This window comes from Zonotrichia albicollis, chromosome 2 (genome assembly GCF_047830755.1).
Source record: "Zonotrichia albicollis isolate bZonAlb1 chromosome 2, bZonAlb1.hap1, whole genome shotgun sequence".
Lineage (NCBI taxonomy): Eukaryota > Metazoa > Chordata > Aves > Passeriformes > Passerellidae > Zonotrichia > Zonotrichia albicollis.
The window spans coordinates 30227932-30243346 of record NC_133820.1 but is presented as its reverse complement, the minus strand read 5'-3'; the positions used below and the strand labels follow the sequence as shown (position 1 = coordinate 30243346).

At 40.6% G+C, this 15415-nt stretch overlaps 1 long non-coding RNA gene across 1 annotated transcript; it reads left to right on the top strand.

Moving 5' to 3' along the window:
- Window positions 1-486: 486 nt before the first annotated feature.
- LOC141728326 (uncharacterized) lies at window positions 487-2856 on the top strand. The gene is made up of 3 exons (XR_012579245.1): window positions 487-619; window positions 1598-1695; window positions 2232-2856. It is a non-coding gene; the product is annotated as an uncharacterized LOC141728326 (long non-coding RNA).
- Window positions 2857-15415: the final 12559 nt, after the last annotated feature.

The window sequence follows — 15415 nt, the reverse complement described above, 5'->3', positions numbered from 1 at the left end:
ACACCTCTCCTACGAGAACAGCCTGAGCGAGCTGGGGTTGTTCAAACTGAAGAAGAGAAGGCTCCTCTGGGGATACCTCATAGCAGCCTTCAAATTCCTAAAGGGGTTTTTATAAAAAAGATAGAGAGAGACTTTTTTCTAAGGCTTGTAGTGACAAGACAAGGGATAACAGTGATAAACTGAAAGTGGGTAGTCTTAGATTATATATTAGGTAGATTTTTTTTACAGTGAGGATGAAGAGGCACAAGAATAAATTGCCCAGAGAAAGTGTGGATGCCCCATTTCTGGAAGTGTTCAAGGCCAGGTTAGATGGAGCTTTGAGCAAACTGGTTCAGTTAAAGGTGTCCTGCCAATGGCAGAGAAAATGGAATTAGGCAATCTCCAAGCTCCCTTCCAATTCACACCATTTTATGAGTCTGTGATTGTGTGAAATACCACTGATCACAGTACAGTCTGCAAGAATGAAGGCTCAGTCACATTGTGCTGAGCCTGTGTTCTTACTCTGTTTGGGAATTAAAACATATAATTACCAGATTAATCTTAATAAAAACATGCCTTTATGCCTTTCAAGACCTAACCAAGATCTGGAACTCAGCTCTAATATTTAAGGAAGCAGTGGGTAAGCCATTTTAAATCTTGAAATCATTAAGATCTTTCACATCACTGAGAAATAGAATGCTTTTGTTCATGTTAGTAACTTAAAAAATTAAGGATTGCTTTTTGTTGTTGTTTAATTTGATAGTAAAGTTACATTTGGGACAATGTAAACTGGGAAAATTCACAGGCGTGTCAAATTTCTTATCTCTGAAGGCAGCTGTAGCAAGAGAATGTCTTTAGACTAAAACACAGGTTTGCACCCATATTTCCTAATACTTCAAGCAACTAGATCTAAAACATCACCTTAGAGAACACTGTGACTGATTACATTTATGACAATTGCTGCAAATATGTAAAGAGAATAAAAAACATTGATGATCAAACTTCTCTATTTTTCTATGACTATTCAAAAATGCATAAATGTGGAGACAGTGAAAAGGATGTACCATCAATATTTTAAGTGATATCTTTAGCATATATGCTCAAAAGAGTAAAGTGACTGTCCACTCAGTGAATCTGCTTTAAATCTTGCACTGCAGTGATCTACACAAACATACTCTAAAACCACAGTCTGTCGTCATCACCTTTTTAAATGACAGGCATTCAGAGAGAGAGAGAGAGAGAGAGGGCATTCATTCTCTAGTCAAGAAAAGCACTTCAAAAAGGTAAAAATATTTATTTGATTCACTAGGATTTAAATGCTTTTCCAGGAGAACAGTTTCCAATTACTACTCTCAATTTGCAGAAATGGGACTGTCATTCAGGGTTTGCCATGATTTTGATTGTGTCTGCAACAGTGATCAGGAAGTAAAAGACTTCTAGTGAAAACACAGATATCCTTGGCTAGCCAGCTGCCCTACAGACCTTGTGACAGTTTTTTATCTGGTTGCTGCTATCCAGACCATTTTTTGTTCAGATGTCAGCAACTGTTATGTTCCCACACAAGCACACACTGAACTTCTCTTCCTACAATATTTAAATAAATTCTTTTGCCTTTCAGAGCTTTCTCAGTGTTGGATCTCAGATACACACAAAATATTAGGTGAAGCTGAAGACTGTGTTCTGAAGTATTTGACAGTATTTATCAAGGTCTTCCAGGTCAGCAGAATTCAGAGCTTTTTTTTCTTTGCCAAATTAAGGATCTGGTCACAATGGTTCATAACCAATTACCACTCATCAGTTAAGACATACCTTTTAGGTAATGGCAGTTGATATGAATGGATTTAATCTAAGTTCTGCCCCTTGGGTGTTATCCCTGAAGACTTCAACAGACCTATTAGTTAACAGTGCACTCATGGTTTCTTAATACAATTTTGGGTTATTAATTAATGAACCATGTAAATCACATGCACTACAGTGATGAGGTGGCCTCAAATCAAATAAGTATGAAGGTCAAGGAAAGAAGGTGAATAAGCTCCAGGGTTTTATAGGCTTTGGTTGTATATGCTTTCTCTAATCCTTTGACACATCTGACTATTTTATACAGCCAGCACTGGCAGGGATGTCTCTATCAGCATGGAAAGCACTAGGAATCAGCTAGGAATCTTTGCCTAGCTCAGAGAACAGCTAAAAATGAGTCCTGGAGCAACCTGCAGAAATGTCATTATAAGAAACCACCTTTTTCTTCTTTCCAGATTGCAAAGGATTCATTGTGTATGTGACCACTTGGGCTTGAAGGAGATCCAAAAGCTCTCTCCTTGTGTTATTTGCTCAGCCTAGGGCTGACAACCTAAGAAAAAACATGGAGTTGGAGACATTGTACTCTTCAGTCATACAAAACAAAAAACAAAGTCCAGAAACATCATTTTCAAAGGGGAATAGCATCTTCATGTATTGCAGAGGACTCAAAGATCTACCCAGGCACACCACTAGTGAGCACAGACTAAAAGATGGAACCTGAAAAATAAAGCCATAGTAGGAAAAAAGGAATGAAAAAAAAAAATCAAAGAAATTAAGTACAGAATGTGGGTTATCAGACAAATTACAGCAAAGGCTCCAACGATTATCACAGAAAAAACAGTTGGAGCTCTGAAGAGGTCTCCTGGTGGAGGGTAGCTCTGAGAAGGGTCTGAACTCCATGCCACAAAGGAAGGAGCAGCACTGCAAGGGGGACTGCTGGCTCCCAAAAGGCCTCCTGCCCAAGAGGCTGCCTGCACCCTGGTGCTCCTTGGCACTGAAAGATTTCTAGTGGTGGGAAGAGATTGTGAAGCCAAAAAGGGAATGTTCCAGGAGTGTGCAAAATGGGAGCACCTGCACCAGTCCCAGGTAAGCCACAGCAGGTAGAAGCAGGAATGTAGCTGCTCTTGTCCCAGCATTTGTTTTCCTGAATGCATCATCTAACAAATATTTTCCTGGAGTCTGTCTGTTACTCTGTTCTGTCTGGGCACCTTCAGAGCACACAGTGTGACTCACACCTGCCAACAGGATCCACATCAGCACCAAGAAACATCAGCAGGGGCCATGGGAGGGAGGGCCATCCCATGAGAGTGATGTCCCCAGCAAGGCCATAAACCCCAGGGAGCTCAGGGCATTCCTGAGATATCACTAGCTAGGACAAGCCCATACGTATTGAAAGAGTCCCTCTTTAGTCTCAAGCCATTCATAGGGCTATTTCACCAGGATAAAAAGTCCCAGCTTTTCTTCCCTTTTTCTGGTGTTTTGGCTTGTGGATAGTTTGTAGTTTTTTGGAGAGCAGTGATGAATAACTGGACTGGTAGCAAAAGCACTGAGTTCCTATATTGTCTTTAGCTTGCTTGTTACTCTGTATTTCCATTTGTTTCCATGATCAACAAATTAGAGCACAAAACACACACCATTACTCATCCAGTCCTAACAAAATAATTGCTTAGCAGAGCTGTGCATGAGGCTTCAGAGTCCCCAGAAGTTGCAGAGCATTGAAAGAGAGAAAGAGGGAAAGAGAGAAAGAGGGAAAGATAAGGTTGCAGGGGAACCCTAATCCAAAAACCCAGACATTTTGCAGGCAGTAAATTCTTGAGTATCACCATAGTAATTGACATCACAAATGCTCCAAACTGAATATATTGATTGTCAAGGTCAGCATTTTAGGCAGCAACAGCAGACATCCTCATCCATTAGCCCTGAAATATTGATTTCAATCAGGAAAATAGAAACCAGAAAAAGAAAAATACTCAAGCAATAAAATGATCTTTCTCTATCTTTGTCTCCCAGACATGGGAACAGACATTCTATTCAGAGTATATCAGTATTTATAGGATTGCTGAAGACCCATATGGATTTCTGTTCCTCAGCCTATTATACATGCAGTTGTATTCAAAATGGTTTTAAAAAATCACTTCAAATATGAAACCAGATATCAGATAAGAGCATAGCTTTGGCTTTACCTTGCTTGACAGAGCAGGATGGATCTCAAAACTTCAAGTTTTCTTCTTAAAAAAATTAGAGAAGGTGCAAAGTATTTTTCAAATGAAACCTGGTATGTCCCAAATGCTTAATTATATAGCAAACACTAACCACTAAGAAACTCTCCTAAGGCTAGAAACTCCCATTAAAACTACTTTCTCAGTGATTATTGCTTCATCTTTCTAAGTGGTATTACTTAAAATGAAAAATAGTGCAGTTAAACACAAATAACTAGATTTTATACAACTGGACAGAAGTAAAAATAAAATTCCCAAGCACTTAAACAAATCACATTATGTATTTTTTTAAAGACAAAAATAACAGTCAATGCCTTTCTGGCTAGATGTGGAACCAAATGTTATTCAATGCTATGTCATACCATTGGGTGAAACCATGTTGTAGAAAGATGCTTTATGAAGTTGGCTTTAATTATTTTCCAAATCCATATGTGGCAGGGAAAAGCAAGCAAAATTCTCAGAATAACTGACTTCCATGAGCACGTTGTTTCTTTTTTTATAAGTTTACTTGTTCCCTACTAGAAATACTTAATTTTTCTTCTTTTCTATCACATGACAAATTTTCAGTAGGAATGTAGTGAGGCTGGAATGAAGCTGAGAAAACTGACTGCTAGAAGCACATGGATTAAGTGCCCAAAGGCAGGTGGACAAAGTGCAGCATGGGCACTTAAGAAGCTGGAACCTGCATGGATAGAGCCATGCAGCAAGAGCTGCAGCACTCATTGCTACAGCAAGCACTGCACAACTGAAAAGTGATGGTTTTATCCCAGGAAACTTGGAACACACAGCAAAATACAGCACAGCTGGAAGTAAAATTGCTGCCTTTCAGTGCAAGGGCACAGTAAAAGAAAAGGTAGCACAGTCGGTGGCTAAATAAAGTAACACTGAGATTGACTTGACTATTTTTGGTCCCAGCATTTATGTCTGTGAACTATCTGCTGGAACCAGAACAATGTACACACTGCATGTTTTCTTTTTACTCTGTTCCAGCCACAAAATTAGTCCTGCTTCAACATGTTGCATTACATCTTGGAAACTTTAGTTCTAGTAAGTCCTAAATCTTCGTTGTCTCTCTCTTCCTGTAAGTTTCCACTGTGTCTTAGCAGACTGCACATGCACAATGCAGATATAGCTCTTTCCTAGAGAAGGACACAACAACTCAGTATGATCACAACTTGGACAGAAGCAGAGGGAGGAAATTTCTGCCAAGAACACCAGAAAAAAGCACCATGGGAACCATTAGGTTTACGCGGAGGAAAAACACATCATTAATGCGAATGCCCAGTGCAATAAAACACTGAAACATATTCCTTTATCAGTTTGTTCCCTTGGGAAAGTGAAGGAGTGAAGTCATTCACTTAGACTTATATAAGCCATTCTAAGGCTTACAGTCCATCTGAATGTCTTAAGAAATTACTTATTTGGAAAAAGGGAGAGAGTAAAAGGGAAGAAGAGGGGGAAAGGAGAGGAGACAACTAAATCCTGTTTTTTTCAGAGGACATCAATCTTCAACATAATGGTGTAAATAGAATAAATTGCAGGAGTTGAGTATGAGGATAGGCACAAACAGCTCAGTGGCTGCTCTATCTGTGCTCCAAAGGAGCCAGGTGCAAGGCAGGTATGGTCTGCATATTCCCAAAGCCCTCACATGCAGGTAGCTGAGAGCAGGGGTGGAAGAACCACACTCATTGATGTGCCAAGGCCCAATGGCAGGTGGTAGCAAGCTGTAGGGCCTGGCACAGACATGGAGAGAGCAGGGAAGCTTTAGCCTGGGCCATAAACAAAATTTATTCCATCCTTACTGAGGGCCGGGCTCACCTACTGGAGACCAGGAACAGGACCTAAAGGGGTGGGAATTACTGAAACCTTAATTTCAACAGTCTTTAGGACAGACTTTTCCATAGAAAAGATGGGGGTTTTTTCTGGTCTTTAGCATTCACAGCCTATCTACTGGCTCTCAGCAGTGAGCAACTACCTACCACTCTGGTTAAATTGACCATGGAATAGTGGTAATTTTTCAAAAGTGATTTTTAAGAAAGAACTTTAAAATGAAGAGTGATGGATCAGTAATTAAAACAGGATGGGTACCTTACAACATTCATCCCTAACGTGAGCAAACTGAAAGGAGCAAAACTGGAAAACCACTATAGCTGGCCTATATGTTAAATTCAAAAGAGAAGCCCCTCAATATGCAAAATACAATGTCTGTATTATTATGTAATCTCTGTTATGCATTGATTTCCAGTGCAACTGGCAGGACTCAATTCAAAGAAATCAGACCTGCTTCTTGCACATAGGGTCAGCAGCTTCTGTCTTCCCTTCTCTCCAATTCTCCTAAATTAGATAAATGTATCCAGAGTTATTTTGTTTCCAATTTTATCCTGCCTGTCATGGGCCAAATTCTCCTGTGAAAATCAGCCATTCTGCTCTCACTCCGTTTTTAAAGGAGACATTTTGGTGATTTTAGTTATACATCTCAAATGCATGTCTTCATAAAGGAGAGCAAAATATCATCCACTGTATAGAAATTCCAGTTAACAACAGTCAGAACCTAGCTGCCCTCTTTTATTAAAATATCTACAAAACATCAAGTTTAGCAGTTCAGCACAGGTGAAAAAAATCTTACAAGGAAATTTATGAGTTCTTCTTTGCCTTCAGAAAAAAAATTTAAGGAGTTTAACCACATCTAATTTTTCAGAGAGCCAGTTTAGATAAATAAAGCCATCAGCAGTACTTGCAAGTGAGACAAGTAACCAATTATTAAACAGTCAATGCCTTTAAATTTAAGGAATTTTCTTCAAGACAAGAGAACATTCATTTCTCTGGAGAAATTGGCTTAAACAGTAAGTTCAACTTTATCGATACTGTTAATTATTTCTAACTCTGACAGCAAGGTATCTAGAATTAGTGGAGTCCATTGCTGAATTTCATTGGGTAACATTACCTAAATTTTCAATGACAGACATTTAAAATTTGATTATTTTTGTGCACATCCCAGCAGGCTAAAAACCCCAGAAATATTGTCTCTACTCCCCACTACATTCCTGGCTGGTTAAAGGCCAGGGCTGATTGAAGAGGGCTCTTTTGCCCTCACATCCTGCTCTAAACCAAACACAATTCAACAACATAAAACCCTTTTGTACATAAAAAATAGGGGAAAATTAATTGAAGTAGAGTGAATGACAAATATTGGAACTGAATGAAATCAAAATCTAACACTCAATCTATGTAGCTGCAGGTTGATCTGCTCCTGGGGTGGACTTGGAAGAACAAACAGCCTTTGAGTAAGAGTCCTGTAGAGATTCAAGGACACTTGAGGAATATACAAGGACTGGAGGAAAGAGCTGAGCAGAAAGCAGTCCTAGTAACCACAGATTTAGCTGTTCAGATGTACAAATAAGAACAAAACATTCTAGGCTGGGGTTCTGCCAGCTAAAAGAGAGGTTTTTCTGTCATGTTTTGCACAGAGCTAGATTTTTATGTCAGCAGTCATGTATAATGCACATCCTCTATAGATATTAGGAAATGTCTGTCCTTTTGACAGTCATTATGGACACTGGCTTTTTGCTTCTAGTTTAGGAAAATGCTAAGCACATATTGAAAAAAAATAACTTGGGAAACAAAATACTTTTTCAGACATATAATGACAAACAAACCATGACTCAAATCCATTACACATTTACACCAGTTACAACATATATAGATATGGATATTGATTCCTAAACTCTTATTCCCTAGACCAGACTGTTGAGACTAAACAGACTACATGGGGAATGTTTAACCCAAATCCTTTAAAGGACCAGCTCAGGGTGTGGCAGCACCTAAGCAAAAATGTAATCATAACCATGCTGTTATTCATGGAAAACAGAGAGCTCTGTCCTGCCATTAAACATGAAAAACCACTGTAGATGCAGAATCAGCAATTCTCTCCCCTTATGTAAATGTGTCATTTGTCAGCCAGATCCAGGAGTAGCTTAGTATTGTGATCTAGTACCACTTTCACAGCTAAAACAGAACAGGAGTTGAAAAAGACCCCAAACAAATAGAAAAGGTGCTTGAAGTATTGGACAACAATTCATGTCTAGCCATGAGATTTCTCTGCTGAACCCCTCAGACCAACATAAATAATTTATTTCCACAAGTATAATGTCACTGCACATCAAACACATGCTATGGCTGCAGGAACCAGGCCAATTCTTTCCACGTTGCCCTTTTGCATCAATCCCATTAACTCCCCAGCACATCAGGTCTCTAGTGCAGGAGATGACTATTTGTTCATTACCATAAGCCTTTGTCCACCCTCCCTGACAGACTGGGATTTCATGGTCTCTGGGAATATTTCTGTTTGCTAATCCATTTTGGATTGCCTCTCTTTTGTTTTACATCTAAATATGATACTCCCATGGAAACTGGATTAGTAGGAAAATATCTTTTTATAAGGGAATTAAATAATTCCACTCTTTATTGCTTAGAAAATGAGAAAGCCACAGAAACAAAGACATTGGTTATGTATTATTAAGGGTTTTGTAGTTCAATAATCATCTGTTAATGAATGCTTTTTTGTGTCAAATTTTAAAAAGGTGGCAATTAAAATTTTAACAAGTGCTGCACTATAGATTGCTGAACAGAAACAGCACAAAATTGTGCTCTGTCCCCATATAAAATTGTGACAGTTCATGTGACACACTAGGAATATATTTCAATATCAACAATATAAGCTATAATACCTGACCCAGAATCTAAGTGGAATGACTCTTTCTGAGTTATTTAGCTCTTGGGTAAGACTTCAACCCAACTGACTAGCTGTCAAATAACTACACTGCTGGTTTTGATGACTATACTATCTTAAATTGATATTGAAAAAAATGCAAACAAACAAATCAACATCCCAAAAGAGCTAGCAGTCAACAAGTATGTTAATGTCATATGAGTAAAATAAATCACCTCCAACGTAAGCAGGTGATTTTGAAATATCTTTGTATGAGAAGGTGGTGGCATTTTATTTTATTAACTATAAATACAGATACACATCTGGTCACAATATTTTATGTAGTCTTTGCAGTAGCACTAGTATTGAGTACTGGCCATTCTGCTATTCTTCAAAATAAATTCCTTTCCTTTTTATTTCCAATTTCCTTCTTCAGGCAAACATAGGCTTCCTCTGATCTGAAGAGCACTGCTGGCAAACTCTGTGCTTTCCCCAGCTTTGCTTCAAACACCCTCAGTTCAAGTTATGACAAACTGCATCTACAAATTCTCCACGATCTCCACAGTTCCAAGAATCTCATCAGCAAGAAGACAGAGAAAGTATTTTAGGCAACTGGAGAGGAAAAAAAGCAAAATGTTCTATAGGGAAATCAAGGCTCAGAGCCTGATGTGAAAAGGATTTCAGCAGTTGTGATAATGAACAGCTCAACACCAGCACTCAGGTGCCTGGCCCCGGGAGCAGCAGCTTCTGTGGTGAGTCAGATGTTTATTGTTTGACACAACAGGACAAGCATGAGGAACGTGATTCAGCTGTGAAGACTGTGTTAACAGTTTTTAATTAGATTTTCTTTTTCAAAACAATTTCTTTGCATGCTGGTGCAAGGAAAAGATAAAGCTGTCTTTCTATTTGATTTTTTTTCCTACAAGATTGAAAGCCTCTCTCCTGGAAAGGTTTGGAATTCAATATTTCTGAGCATCAAAAGAGCTATACTTCTACACTAATTAAATGCAAGAGTATAGCACCAGCCTTGTTCTTTTTCTCTGGTATCACCCACTCAGTTGCAGGGTTGGAAGAGGAGCTCACAAGCCCAGGTCACTCACAGTGTGCCTGCTGGCACCAGACCCCCCTGCTGCTCGAGGTGTGAGCCATCTCTGTGCTTGTGGCACCTCACTGTCTGTCAGAAGAAGTCAGTAACTAACATCTGAAAGTCAGTCAATAAAGCTTTGCAGGGCTCTTTATTGCTGAGCTGAATGACATGGCTGGCACAGCCCTGCACCACATGACAAAAGGAAAGAAAATATCATTGCCAGATATCATTGTGGAGGTTTGACGATGCTACCCTGCATGAAGTTATGAAAGATGTGTAAGCCATCTCCAAATCTGATGCATTCTGAATGCTTTGATAAGAGCTGCTTAAATAAATACTAATATCAGCAAATTATTTTTAATTGATTTTAAGTTTCTTTGAGAGAAAAAAAAAAGTATTTGCAAACAGATGGTAATGAACTTCATTTTAAGCAACAGCTTAATTCAGTGCTTCAGATTTTGACCTCCTAACTCACATGGGCTGTCACTCCACAGCACAAAGGCTGAGCCCTCAAGGCTCTTGTGGTGCAGAGCAGTAAGGTGATTCCTCCAAGTAAATTCCCTCCCTGACCCAACTTAGCATGCATCAGTCCAGTCTGCAGAACGTCCCTGATCCATGTAAAGCAGATTCCTTTGGAGGAAACATAACCTGAACTTCTACTCCAGATATTTCTTTGTGTGTAGGTTCCTGCAGCCCCTGATGGGGACTCTGAGGTCTGGACAAAGAATTATGGCACTTCACCACTTGATCTTGTAGCATTTATTAAATGTGCACAGATCTAAGAAAGGACTCAAACCATGAGAACCCTCCTGCAGTGAGGAGGGTTCCTCCTATACTGCATAATGTAGAAGTACTGCATGTGTTTTCTATTTGCTGATGACTGACAGTCCTCACATCACCTCTACTGCTCCTTCCCTTCCCAAGAATTTAAGTGGAGGGCAGTCTTTATCTAATGTACAGCTCTCACCCCTTTGCTGGGCCCCTTTGTTTCTCCTAATGTTCTTTTTGTTTTTCTGCTTTCTATTTCTTCCTTCTATAATAATGGCAAGTTTCAGCATCCCTGAAAATGCAAGCACAGCCTAACTCCAAGATTCACTGTAAATCTGCACTCTAAGTGCACTGGAAGTTTCTTGAGCAGCTGCACAAAGCTGTGCCAGACCCAGAAGGCTGTTAAGCTGCAAGAGGATTGGCAATCCATGCCACAATAAATTAGGTAATAAAGCAGTTCTCCTGAACCTCTGTTATATTACCTCTCCTCTACCCCCTGCAACAGGCAGGGCCATTCCATTCCTAATTTTGGCACAGAGATCCAAGCACCCCATACCCTGACTCACTCCTATGGCACCACAACCCTTATTAGCACAGAGTTTGCTGCTCCTTGGCCGCAGTCTGCTCTTAAATTTGAGAGTGGCTCAGAAAATTAGAAATAAGAGGTTCTGAGCCATTGCTTCTTCAAATCCCTCTTAGAAAGGCAGCAGATTTTTGAGGAAAAAGCAGTACAGATCCTGAAACCATTTGGATCAACATCAGATTAGGAATATGTCGGCAGCACAGATAAAAAGATAATTAGGTCTCCCAGAGAGCAGCTTGAAAAAAGTAATTAATTTTGTTCAGGGTAGTCAAGAAAATTCACAAGAATTTCTCCTTATGGCACTGGAGGTAAAAAAAGACATCTGCCTTATGAAATTTTAATCTCCAGCACAGTTTGCAAAATTATATATTATACAAATACATTAATCAGGAGAGTTCTGTGTATTCTTTGACCTCTTGACCATTCTTACATGCCAAAAATGTAATTTTTTCAAAAATATAGAAGTGTTGGCAGGATGCATAAGGTGCTCCTAATGAGATAACAAGAGCTCAAAAGTGAAGAAAAGATGGAGAATTGAAATGAAATATCCAAGAGTGGTCATGTGAGTCATGCAGGCTCTCATATACATCTCCCCATGCCTTTGGCAACAGATTTAAAAACTGAAGCTTGAAGGCATCTAGCAACTCATCTAAACTAAACAAACAACAGCAGAGAACATGATCTCTCCTCCTCTTTTCTCAGATTAATCTGATTTACTGCATCCTGTTACAGATAAACAACAGCTAAGGTGCAGATAATTGTTCCTAATAAACCTGGACTTTTTCTTATGGTTTTGGCTAGTAAAATATGTTAAGCCAGACTTGAGATTTGTTTTATTTCCCATGAAAGCAAGAACAAGGAGCTGTTCTCAGATTTTGTGGGAAGAGCGAGGTTGAGATTTACGGATGGTGCCATGTTCCCTCTTCAGTCCCCCAGCACCAACCCCTCTTGCCAGTGCCCTGTCCCTCCTGCAGGCCCGGCTGGATATCCTGGAGGTGCCACCCCATCCCCTCCTGAGGCTGGGAACAGGCTGCAGAGCTGGTCATACACACAGGCTGCTCCTAATTAGCCACAGCAGCCTAATGGGGAGGCAATGAAAGCCTTCAATGAAAGCCTTCAATGAAAGCACTCAATGAAAGCCCTCACTGACTCCTTTTGCAGAATGCCACTGGTGAGGGGAAGGAGGTTCAGGGTCTGCTCTTGGAGGGCATGCAGAGTGCCCATCCTTTGAAGGTGTCTGTTAGATTGCTGTTTGTTTGTTTGTTAAGTATCAAACTAAATGGAATAATAAAACAAAAAATAACAATAATAGTGGAGTAAGAATAATAAGCCAGTACATGCCCTGACATCATGGCTAATGCGAAGAACAATTCTTGAAAATGCTGCTGCTTTCACGCTGATCTCTGTAGCTGCCCCTTTTCCCAGCAGGTCTCCTCTCAGCTGTGCTGAGCCCAGGCTGCTGCAGCAGCCCTGCCTGGCCCTTTTGCCTCTCGGGGGGCACAGGGCTGCTCCCAGCACACCTGCTGCTTCCCTGAGTGATGCTCTGGTTTGCCCCAGCAGAGCCAGACCATTTAATCATTTCCACAAGAACTTTTTGTTTCATTTCCATGACTTCCTCCACTTGATGGAAGACAGGGATGATTGCTGCTAATGTTAACATGTCACTGGGGCCTGATGTTACAAATCCTTCCTTACACATAATGTTACGCTTCAGCAGCAGTCCTTAGATGAATAATGAAAATTTAACCAAGTAAAGGAATTACAAGATCAGGCCCATAGTGAGATTTATAAACACAGTAAATGCCTTAGATTTTCTGCACTGAGCCTCCTGTTATTTTTATTTTTTTTTTGCCATGGAAATACTGAGATCACATGAGCCAAGGCAAACACAGGTCACAAAGATTAATATATAGATTTATCATGTCTACAGTACACAACTGTACATGCTGTATCATCCAAAAAATAGTGAAACCTAAGATGAAAGTACACACAATAAGGGAATTTTGATAGTTTAAACAGCTCTGCTTCATTTTATAATGTTCCATTACCCCACAAATAACATAGCTGTCATAACAAATGGTAACAGAGATAGATACTGAGGAAAGCTGGATGGTGTGCAAGACTGTGGACACAGCTCCAATGTTCAGATCTGAATTTACTTTAAACTTAATATTTCTTGGATTGCTCAGCCCTGGCAAGGGCTGCTACAGTATTTCTCAATTTACAAACCCAATGTGTATCAAATAACATATAGTAAAATGTAACATTGCATTGATCTGAGCTCAGTTGCTTAATGCTATATATGGCTTTTACAGATGAACTTTGGTAGTTTTTATCTGGAAAACTTGAACAGGCCTCAAGAGTTTCTCAAATACCTTTAAAAAGCAGAAAGGGAAGAATAACATGACCTGCCATTTGCTGGTTGGATGCTGTCCATCACATCTGCAATGAGTGATCTCAGGCTCAGTGCAGCTGCTGTCAGCTTGGCAGCACTGCCACTTGTTCAGTGTGTTTAGAGCAGTGGTACCCCATTTTCAGTTGGTTAAGATCAGAGGATGGTAGGTTAAATGATGCTGGGAGAGAGCCAGTTCACCTTTCTGCCCAAAGGGGCAGTGCTGGAATCAGAGCAGGCTGCTCAGGGATTGGACCAGAAAGGCCTAGAAACCCTCCAGGGATGGAGGCACCACAGCCCCTCAGGGTGACCTCAGTGGCTCCTCATGGGGAAAGTTCCTCCCTACACTCATCCTGTACTTCTCTCATTCCAGCTTGAGGCCATTGCTTCTTGCCCTCCCATCCTATAGTATTGTGAGAAGTCCCACTCCATCTCTACCACGAGCCTTTGTTGGTGCTGGGGACTGTCAAGTACCCCAAAGCCATCTGTTTTCCCAGCTGACCCAGACCAGCTTCCCCAGTCTGTCCTCATGGGCCTACCGCTCTGGGAGCCCTTCCCTGAGCTCCCTCCAGATTGTCCATGTCTTTCCCGTGCCAGGCCCCAAAACTGAGTATTTGGATGTGGTGTGAGTGCCACACAGAGGGGTTCAGTCTCTTCTCTTTAAGCCATACCCCTGGTCACACAGTTCAGAAGCTGCTGGCTGCCTTTGCTGTCAGAGCACACCTCAGTGTGACCTCAGGGCTGCACTGCAGAGCTGCTCCCCATCCTCTTACAGTGTCATTGAGGGGAATCATCATTTCCAGGTGCCAAAACAGTACCTGCAGCAAGGAAAAATGCTTCAGAACCTTTTGGGTATATAATTTTAACTACTGTGAACAAAGAATGAAGATGTATTTACCAAGTTTAAAAACATCCAGCAACATTTTCTTCAAGCAACAGTAATTGAGATTCAATCGGTATTCAAGGAACAGTCTCTGGGATTCAGGGAATGCATTTTGCCATCTTCTGGAGGAGAAAAATAAAAAGCCTTAATTGTAACAAAGCTGTCTGTGAAGAATTGCAGGCTGCAGAAGTTTGAAGGGTAACATGATTGAAATGCCAGAAAGCTTTTGGCAGAACAAGCTGTATCATGAAACAAAAATGTTTCATTGGAACTGGAGCTCCTGCACAGCTCTGCAGAAAAGCCTCACTGGTCTGTACCACTGTAGCAAGGCAATCCCTCCTCATCATTCTCACCATAGTGTTGCAAAGTGCTGCAACCTGGGCAAAACCTAATCCAATCTATCCCTTTAAGAAATATGGATCTGAAACTTGGGTTTGGAAGGCTACGGTTTGGGATTCCTCATTTTCACACAAACTAGATTTGTCTTGAGTAGAAACTATCTGTTCCTTCTGGTTTCTATCATTTCATATGACTGAGGGCTCCTGATTTCCTGCAGCACCCACTCCAATGGTAATTCAGCCGCAAGACACCATGTTTTATTTATCCTTGAACATAATCACAGATTTGCTTGCAGAGATTTGAGTGTGATTGGAGAGAAGAAAACATCAAAATCTGAGAGGAAATTGGCTGGGCATTGGCCAAACCTGGTCCAGCCAGCTGGAATTGAGGGACATCTGCCCAATATCAGCAGAAATAGTGCAGATCACAGAAATTAGACCTCTGGTGTCAGGAGCTCACACGTGCTTCAGGGATTGCAGTGAACAGCTCAGCTCAAGAGGGAGAGATGCAACTGGCTGAGGCTGTTGGCTTTGCTCAGGGGAACAGAACATTACACTGTGTATTAAGAGTCTGTGAACATTCATTTACAATGCTGGGAAACATGCACAGATTATCCTAGGGGTCTCCTTCTAGTATTACTTCGTGCCTTCCGCTGTGTGT